We start from the raw sequence: 9499 nt of genomic DNA, 5'->3' as shown, positions 1-9499 counted from the left end.
TAAGGTTATGCAGAGAAAATTAGAAGGTCCAAAGCCCAACTAGAAGCTGAACTGGCTACTTCCATAAAAGACTATTAAAAATGTAATGCTTCTATAAATATATTAGCAATAAAAGGAGGACTAAGGAGAATCTCCATCCTTTATTGGATGTGGGGGGAACCATAGTGCCAAAGGATGAGGAAAAGGCTGAGGTACTTAATGCCTTCTTTGCCACAATCTTTAACAGTAAGACCGGTTGGCCTCTGGGTACGCAGTCCCCTGAGCTGGAAGACAGGGATGGGAGCAGAACGAAGCCCCCATAATCCAAAGGAAAAGGGCTAGCAACATACCACATCACTTAGACAAACACAAGTCTATGGGGCCAGATGGAATCCACCCAAGGATCTGAGGGAGCTGACAGAAGTGCTCACCAAGCCACTGTTCATCATTTACCAGCAGTCTGGGCTAAACAGGGAGGTCTCAGCTGACTGGAAGTTAGCAAATGTGATGCCCATCTACAAGAAGCAATGGAGGGAGGATCTGGGAAACTACAAATTTGTCAGTCTGACCTTAGTGCCAAGAAAGGTTATGGAGCAGATCATCTTAAATGCCATCGTGTGGCACATGTCGTGTGGACAACTCGGTGATCAGACCCAGCCAGGCAGGTCCTGCTTGATTAACCTGGTCTCCTTCTACGGCAAGGTGACCCATTTAGTAGATGAGGGAAAGGCTGTGTGTGTTGTCTACGTAAAATTTAGTAAAGCCTTTGACACTGTTTCCCCCAGCATTCTCTTGGAGAAACTGTCTGACAATGGCTTGGATGGGCATCCGCTTTGCTGGGTAAAAAACTGGCTGGATGACTTTGCTCAAAGTGTTGTGGTGAATGGAGTTAAGTCCAGTTGGTGATTGTTCAAGTCATGTTCCCCAGGGCTCAGTATTGGGGCCAGTTCTGTTTAATATCTTTATCAATGATCTGGACGAGGGGATCGAGTGCACCCTTAGTAAATTTGCAGATGACATCAAGTTGAGAGGGAGGGCTGATCAGCTTGAGGGTAGGAAGGCTCTACAGAGGGATCTGGACAGGATGGATCAATGGATCAAGGCCAATTGTACGAAATTCAACAAGACCAAGTGTTGGGTCTTGCACTTGCGTCACAACAACCCAATGCTTAGGTAAGGCTTAGGGAAGAGTTGCTGGAAAGCTGGCTGGCAGAAAAGGACTTGGCGGTATTGCTCAAAAGTTGGTTGAATATTAGCCAGCACAGTGCCCAGGTATCAAGAAGGCCAAAGGCATCCTGGCTTGTATCACAAATAGTGTGGCCAGCAGGACCAGGGAAGTGATTGTCCTCCTGTACTTAGCACTGGTGAGGCTGCACCTCCAATACTGTGTTCAGTTTTGGGCCTCTGACTACAAGAAAGACATTGAGGTGCTGGAGCATGTCCAAAGACATGCTACAATGCTGGTGAAAGGTCTGGAGAACAAGTCTTATGAGGAGTGGCTGAGGGAACCAGGGTTATTTAGTTTGGAGAAAGGGAGTCTGAGGGGACACCTTATTGCTTTCTACAACTACATGAAAGGAGGTTGTATCAAGGTGAATAACAAGCAATGGGACAAGAGGAAATGGCCTTGAGTTGTGCCAGGAGAGGTTTAGATAGGATATCAGGAAAAAATTTCTTCACCAAAAGTGTTGTCAAGCATTGGAACAGGCTGCCCAGGGGAGTGGTGGAGTCACCATTCCTGGAGGTATTTAAAAGATGTATAGATGCAGTGCTTAGAGAAATGATTTAGTGGTGAACTTGGCAGTGCTAGGTTAATGGTTGGACTTGATGATCTTCAGGGTCTCTTCCAACTTAAACAATTCTGTGTTCCATGATTGCCACCTATTCGATCCAACTAAATTAAAAACCCAATAATCTATGAAGATAATTTATCACTGTTTCAGCACAGTTGGCACAGAAGAGGATTGCGTTACACTTTAAATTGGCAGCCTTACAGATGTATTATTCAGCATGCATTAAAAAAAACCACAAAATAAACTTAGGAGGAATAAAGTTGTGGTCTCAGCTCTGTGTTTCTGAACTCGGAGCACCAGGGCTGCTGCAGCTGACGATCGCTAAAAGTGTTAAATCATTCCAACATTCCCATTGTAATCTTACCGAACAGAAACCAGGAAAGCTTTATACAACAAGAGTTTTAGGACTTGTGTTTGAAGAGTATAAACAGAAACACTGCAAATTAGGTGGCAAAGCTTGACTAAAGGTGACTTCTGGTTGAAGGATGCTGCGGGCCATGGCTGGTTAGCTTTGTTCTTGGGCCATGTTTGATGTTACTTGTCAAGTCGCAGACATAAAGAACTGGGGAGGGGAAGGAGACAGAGAGACAAAGAGATAGGTGCAATTAAAAATAGGTATTTTCTAAACCGCAGACTTTTCTTTTTATAGCTGGTATATTCCTCAGTTCAGACCTTTCCCTGGGTGAAAGTGGTTGATTATTTCTTATACCATTTAGCCTTTGTCAGGAGGGCTATTTGAACTGCAAAGAGAAATATGTGAAACTGTCAGCCACAGACCTTTAATTCCCAGGCTTATTTTTGTAAACAATGATGCCATTTTTTTTTATGGCACACTCCCTTTCATGGAGATACAAAGATCAAATGTGAACGTTTCATTTTCCATAACTCTTCCAGAAAAATAATAAAAACCCCAAAGAAGTAAACAACATTCACAGAGGGAATACAGCTTAAGTAATTCACAGAGTAGTATACAAACATATAGTGGTACAAAACCTGCAACATGAGTTTTTTGTTACATTTTAACAGTGTTTCCTCAAATCTTCAAAGCTTACTTGATGGTTTGCTGAAGTAATTGAACCACTCTTGAGTTGTTTTATATAGGACATCTTATCTTTCTTTCATTACCCAGTCCGTGGCTTCTTTTCTATTCCCATGAAATCCATGTACACACTTTAGAAGCCCTCCTGAACAAGCTTGCTTCTAACTTTCACAGAGCCCTTAGCACAATTTGAATACGAAAGAGATACTGAATAAAAAGCTTTAATCTCTTGTCTGCTATTCTTCTTTCTTGCCTCTTCATCTCCCCCTCCTTCTTCCAAGAGCTTTTCTATGCTAGTAAAGTGAACACTTTCTGTTTAAAGTAAGTATAATGCTTGAGAAGATGCACTGGGAGAGTGAAATCGAAAGCCTGGCCTGTGAAGCCTCTCTGCCACAATATAGCAATATTTGTGCTGCATTTACTTGCTCGTGAGCTTTTTGCAGGTAAAAGATTAGCAAAGAGCTCTCCTTAACAAAATCATTCAATCAGTAGCAAGCACAGGCAGTATCAAATGTGCCCTCCACCTCAAATACTGTGGGGCTCTTTTTTCTGATACCTCTTCTCTCAGTTAACTGGAACTGCTTTGAAAGGGCTTTCTGTTCTCTGCTCTCTTGTCAATTTGAATGCCAGGAAATGAGCCCCCTTTGTGAGATTAATTAATAGCAGGAGCTGATCGGCCCAAGCCCAATTGCCACGCAACAGAGCTGTAATTGCTACTTTGTGGAAAGGAAAGAAAAAGTTTTGGTTGCAGTTTAAGAAGAGGGTTTAAGGAAAGTTCTTTGAACTAGAGGTCTCAGTGCACTGGATTAAGGCAAGAAGCAAGGAGGCCTTTGAAGTTTGTTAAGAGGTTTTGGAGGAGAAAAAAGTTGGGTGGCAAATGGGAGCTGGCAACATCAAAAGCATTTAGCACCATTCCTCACCTGCTTGCATTCACAGCAGGGACCACAGGCTGGAAGCATCATTTGCTTGCAGTTTAAATGATCAGTTTGTGGCTCTATTTGTTCTGATTGGAAACTGTACCGTGTATGTCAGTATGTCTATAAGGGTTGTTACACCTGAACATACGAAAGCTGCGTATACCTAGGCACATGCACATGCATTACATGTACAGGTACACACAATCACCGAGTTCAATATAATAATTGACATCTGTCATTTTTCTTCCTACTACATACCAATTGTTGCTACTTTGTTAATTACTTGTGCACTGATATACTAGTATTCACTGCTTACTGATATTATCGATCTCACATTTGATTAAAGGCTTATTAGACGCAGGTTTTTCTAAATGATTCCAAATATTATATACATATATATATTTGGCAATAACTCAAAAGCTAAGGGCATCTTCAGGCAAAATTTCACCTAGAGGAAATGGTCACAAGTTCTTTGCAAATGCCTAGGCCATAACCAGGCATGGCAGAAACCTTTGCTGACAACGCAACCTGTGTGACAAATTAACATCCCTTCATCTTTTTAACACTTAATGGCAAGGATGCAGCTTTACAAACAGAGCACAACTCTGAGCCCAGCAGCACAAAGATCCTGGAAAACTGCCCTAATGGAGGCTGGGAGATTACCAGGAGCTGGGGGATCTCCATGCCCTACAAAGCAAGGGACCTGGTTCTGCTCCACACCCCACTGCAGGGCTCACGGCCGCAGCATGTGTGCTAGAAATCTCTCGGCGGCACAAAAGCACCTTGGAGGCTGTTACAAGCCAGTGGAGCTTAGAGCAGCCTTGAGGTGTTCTGAATTATACAGGTGAGCCACTGTCAGCCCTGAAACTTGAGGAGGTCAAAGGTGGGGGAAATCCGCTTTTGCGCACTTCCTCGGCATCTGCCATTTACACCACCAAAGTCAATGAGTCAAATTCACATCTCATGTGAATGTAGCCAGTGATTTCCAACGTAGCCAGTGATTTCCAGATGAATTTGGTTTGGTACCTATACCCTCTTAGTGCCAAGAGAGCACTACAAATTAAACCAATGATGTCTTGTCACAAACTTGATGATGTGCTTTTAAACCATTTGCTCTTAGAGAATGATGACTATCTTCTTTGTTCTCTGTTTCTACAGCACCCAATAGAAAGGACTTCTACCTCTGTAAATGGTGCTTCTAGTCAAACATGCAATCCTTACAACAAACAGGTTGTTATGCTGCTAATTTGGGTGGCAGGATGACATTTCAGAGTGACAACAGTCTGAAAATCGTTTAGATCTCAGCTACCTGCCTTACAGTTTAGGAATGAGAAGAAAGAAGGTGTTTTTTCTGTTTCAGGAATTGTCAGGGTATGTGGTTTTGTATATTTTCCCCTCTTCAATCTCATGCATAAAAATAAAAGTGACAACAAAGTATGCCTTCAAATACATGTCAATAGCTATTTGAACTCTTCCTACACCTCCCAGTCTGACCCTTTGAGATTGTATTTGATCAGCAATTTTTGTCCTCCCCCTTTCCAGTTTATTTCTTAAAAAGATACAACTAAAAAGATAATATGAAATAAAGCCTTACGAAAACAATAATCCGTGTAGAAAAACATTTTAGTAGTGAGAGCTTTAGTGAGATTACAAATGAAAACTTTTTTTAAAAAAAAAGTTAAGCCACTTTAGACAGGATTCATCTTATCTAAGCTCTTTTCCTTCTACAGCCTCTACTGGAGTCTCCCTCCGCCCCTGAAGCACAAATCCGCCACTCTAAGACAGATGTAATAACTTGTCCTTTGGGGCATGGCTGTCCCTTTCCAGTGTCTACAGAGGGAGTCTGACCTCCTAACTAGGGCAGCACATTTTGGAGCAGTTAAGGATGAAGAGAGGAACACTTCTCCTAGCAAGGTTAAGAGAGAGGAGTCCCAAAACTGCCAGATGCACTGCAAAGGGGCATTCTGCAATTCCATTTCATTAGTGGCTGATATAAATTTTAGCTCATTCTTGTAATTGTTCAGAATGCCCTAGAGTCAGATATAGCATAAACAATTTTACCAGATAGAGTGCAGTAGAGCATGTTCTTCATGTTGTAGTCTCATGAATCAGTTTTCAATGCTATTGATACAGGTTCATATCTGCCCTCAGATCTATCAATCATGTTTTTAAATCAAAGTAGTTCAGAAAATAGGGAAGCCTTCTTGAACAGCAATAATAATTGTTCCATCTTAAACTCATGGGTGCACCCCAAAAATATTTATAGTGGGTAGTTTGCTGATTCTGCAAGCTCTCTTTCTCCACGTGCTCTTTTTTCATGTTCTGCTGTTACACAGCCTCCCCATTGGCCTGCTGTCCGCTCCTTGGAGCAAGAAAGGAGTGATTGCAATCTTCATCATCTCTAGAAGTTTATCTGTTTATGCATCACACCAGAAGAGGGTTTCTTTCTCATACTATAACCAAGAAGCAAGCAAATACAAAAATTAAAGGAAAACACTAATCCGGAGGATGACTGGATGAACTATAGTAAATATATATATTCTTCTGGAGAGCATTATGCCACTGACTTCTAAATTTCTCTGCTCAGCTCATTGAGGCCATCTTTCATCTCGCAGTTCAGCTTTTCGTCTACTAGAGGGTGAGTTACTTGGAAGCCAAGTCTTGAAAGCAGTTTGCCATTCTGACTTTTCTAGGAGACCATGAGGAGGTCAGACACAAACCTAAGTCTTCAAGAGGCATTAGTTTTTCACCTTATCCTAACTTGCAGATTAGGACATGTAAAATTCTCAGACCTCAATATCCCAAGGTCACGTTACATGTCATAGCAAATTTTACTTACCTTAGGCAAAACAGTGATGTAGATCTTTATTTAAACATACAAATTAATTCACAAAATGTCTAAGATACCCAAGCCCATCCATACATCATTGTTTTTCAGTGAGGTTCTCTATAATTACATCTGTTAACAAATGTAGCAAATTCAATTAAAATTTAACTGACAGTGCATGGAAGCAAAACAGGTTCACTTTTATTATGTCAAACACCTGATTTTATGCCATGCATGTTAAGGTTTACCACTCCTTAAGGCTTGCAACTGCAACATTTTAACTGATATCTGGAGGCTTGTAATTGTATGTGTGCACATCAATTATGGATTGGATTCAGCATTTTCAGATAACTTCACCAATCACAAAGAGAGCCCAGTGGTCTCCTGGCATTTTCGGAGCAGTTTGATTACAGGTGTAATACATACAGCCTTGTTAGCTCTCAGTGACGAGGGATTCCCTCCCCTGCTGGGTTCTAGCTGAGGCACTGACCATTGCTTTTCACTAACAATTCCTGTCTGCTCCCAAGAGATGTTTTAATGAGCCCCTCCGACATGGCCAAAGGCAAGAAATGTTCTCTGGGCCAGTGAGGTGAAGAGCCAAAGCTTAGCCTACTAGGCAAGCAATAATTAATAAGGCATTTTTGATTCATCTCAATTCATTAACAAAGTTACTTTTTTTTCATTACTGCTAAGCAACACAACGTTAAGTCTGTCACATTACTCACAAGTATTGAATGAAAAACTCGTGCCAAGGTACGCAAAAAAAATTAATTTATGACAAAAATAAATGAATTTAGAATACTAATTGGGAGAAAGCAACTGACAGATACAGGGAAAGATTGATTTTAGGGGAAACAGAGAAATCTGTTTTCTGTTTATTTTAAGGACAGGGAACGAATACTGATTAGAAATGTATAGCCAGTTAGGTTAGTGCAGCATTTGGTTAGGTTAGTAAAGGATGTTAGGTTTGTCTAAAATTTTCCCCAAATTCCTGGCTATCTGCTACTCAGGCAGAGTGACAGTGGGGCTGTGGTCTGTTGGGATTAATAGTGGTGGTTCCTTGAGGCCCTTAGACTGTGTTGCCCTATGACAAGTAGTTTGTCAGATTACAAACGTTGCTTCTTTCCATAGGAAGTAATGTTGCTTATTATCAGCAATAACTAATTTACAAGAGGCCGAATTTCTGCTGGAATAATCTAAATAAACTACCTGGAGCTGATTACGAGGTCCTCCAATTTTTTGTTTTCATCGAGTCGGGATCTTGGGAGAGACAACCAGCTTTGATAGGTTGCTTGGCATTTTGTTTTCTTCCTCCCTTCCCCACGCTGAGGATAAAGAGAAAGACACCGCCAGGAAGAGGAGTAAAAAGAAATATTAGTTAAAAACAGAGTGCATCAAAACTGAAGCTCTTTAGAGATATGGAAGGGGCATCAATCACTTCTGTGGGCACATTAAGCTGTTACATATTATAGCCATCTCGGTTTAAGTGGTGTAAGGCTCATCTCATTTGCATTTGTTGTGTTACAATCTTGCTTCAGGCCTGTCTCCACAGTGAATAAGGTGGCTGTGCAAGGCAGCTTGTGGCTGGCATAAAGGATATGTCAGAGTCAAGCTGCTTCACTAATCAGCTTTGCTGGGGCAGATACATGATAGTCTATGTGAAGAAATTTAGATAATAGTATACAGCATCCACTGGAACTGTATATAGTGTATATAGGGCTTTAGACTAACTTCTAATCCTTCATGGAAAATTTGTAAATACTGCAGCGATGTTCTAGTGACCTCTAAAGGCAGCTGGTTCGCGCTGTGTAGCACTTTTTGTTAAACCTCCCGCTTTGTACGACACATAATGCTAACGCTCCTACAGGCTTTACATGGGGAATTTTCCCCAAAATACGATTTTTCCACTGAACCTTCCACATTTCATTGCCACATTCCCACCTTCTCCCCATTATCCCGAGCTGCTGTAGGTGAGCTTCTGCTCTCAGCCCTCCTGCCTGCACTCCCTCCTCCCCCTCACCCCTCTGCCTTCCTCTCCCCCACCGCCTCCCGGGATTTGTCCCGCCGCCTGCCTGCGCAGGGGGCCAAGGCAGGGCTGGGCACCCAGGCTAAGAGTAGTCACAACTCGCATGACCCTCCCGTGGGGCTGGGCGGTGGTAGCCAGTGTCTCGTGCCGTGGTCCCGCTTCTCGTTCCTCCTCTAAACAACTTGGCGTTATCATCAACTTTCCTGCACCCAGCAGGCCAGGCCAGGGGCTTTACTGACATAGAATAAGAGTACCTCGCCACAGGCCAGCCAGCACGGGTGCTGCTCCGAGTCGAGTTTGACTGCAGGGTTAAGCTGGCTGAAAATGTAAGTTTTTATAGACGTTACTCTTCTGTTTCACGTTTTCTTTTCCTTTCTTTCTCCCTTCGGTGATTCTAAAATGACGCTTATGAAAGAAAAGAAAGAAAGAAAAAAAAAAGAACAAGAGAAAAAAAAAGGCTAGAGTCGAGATTCAACTGCCCTCCCTCAACTCTTCCCGGCACAGCGTTTCCAACTCTCTGTAGCACAGCGTTTTTCCCAGTGTCGTTCCCCTCCAAGCTCAGCTAGCGGGTCTCGTGTGTCATTTTCTTGAGTGCCAATTTGCAAAGATGGCCAGATCAGAGTCAGAAACCTTCCCCTGGCTGGGCAGGTTGCTCCTGTCACGCACCTCTTCTGTCTGCTCGTCTCTCCTCCGCTCGGCAGCTCTGATGGCGAGCGCGAGACGCCGTGCTTTGTTTGCTTTAGTCGTGATTAAACAATTAAGCTGGACATTCGGGTCCGTTTGGACAACGCTGCGTGCGCACATACACACACACAAATTAAACGTCAGACGATAACTAAAGCTATAGAGCGTTTCGCGTGCAGGTGAATTCTGCGGACTAATAGATCAGGAATGTCTTTTCTTACTCCCTTATTGAAG

At 42.5% G+C, this 9499-nt stretch overlaps 1 long non-coding RNA gene across 1 annotated transcript; it reads right to left on the bottom strand.

The window, feature by feature from the left end:
• Positions 1–1899: 1899 nt before the first annotated feature.
• LOC147529414 (uncharacterized) lies at positions 1900–8979 on the bottom strand. Its single transcript, XR_015222116.1, has 3 exons — positions 8836–8979; positions 7765–7880; positions 1900–2334 (listed from the first exon to the last, which is right to left on the bottom strand). It is a non-coding gene; the product is annotated as an uncharacterized LOC147529414 (long non-coding RNA).
• Between the last annotated feature and the right edge of the window lie 520 nt (positions 8980–9499).

Source organism: Tauraco erythrolophus, chromosome 1 (genome assembly GCF_009769465.1).
Source record: "Tauraco erythrolophus isolate bTauEry1 chromosome 1, bTauEry1.pri, whole genome shotgun sequence".
NCBI classification, from domain to species: domain Eukaryota; kingdom Metazoa; phylum Chordata; class Aves; order Musophagiformes; family Musophagidae; genus Tauraco; species Tauraco erythrolophus.
The sequence above is the reverse complement of the archived record's forward strand: the minus strand, read 5'-3'. Positions and strand labels throughout refer to the sequence as shown.